The following is a 486-nucleotide window of genomic DNA, read 5'->3' as shown; positions in this document are numbered from 1 at the left end:
TCTTTCAATTCCTTCCAGAGCAGAAAAGACCCCATTGGTGCAGTCCCTCACTCCAAGCTATCACATTTTTGGGAAGAGTCACTTCACAAGGATGTGAACCTAGCTCTCTACCCACACAGCCACTTGTCCTACAGGAAACTCTTTTTTGTTCTTCCCTTTGCAAGCCAAGAGTGGAGGCCACTACTGTTCTACCAGTTGCATTCTCACTTTCCCTCTGAAAATAGTTGATTTGGTTCAGAGGTGAAAAAGTGGATAGGAAAACTGCCACAGTAATTCACACTAACCCTACAAATTCCAGGTTTTTCTTTCCCAACACAACTCTTTCTTAAGTCAGTTAAGCTGGTGGGGGGAGGGGTAAGTAATGCTCCCTGGCTTGCCTTGATATGTTAATATCACATCAGCTTTGGAATATGAAACACCTTTCTTTAGCTACAGTATTTTAACAGCAGAAAAAAAAAAAAAAAAAGAACCATATAGTATGCTTTA

This window comes from Choloepus didactylus, chromosome 11 (assembly GCF_015220235.1).
Source record: "Choloepus didactylus isolate mChoDid1 chromosome 11, mChoDid1.pri, whole genome shotgun sequence".
NCBI classification, from domain to species: Eukaryota; Metazoa; Chordata; class Mammalia; order Pilosa; family Megalonychidae; genus Choloepus; species Choloepus didactylus.
The sequence above is the reverse complement of the archived record's forward strand: the minus strand, read 5'-3'. Positions refer to the sequence as shown.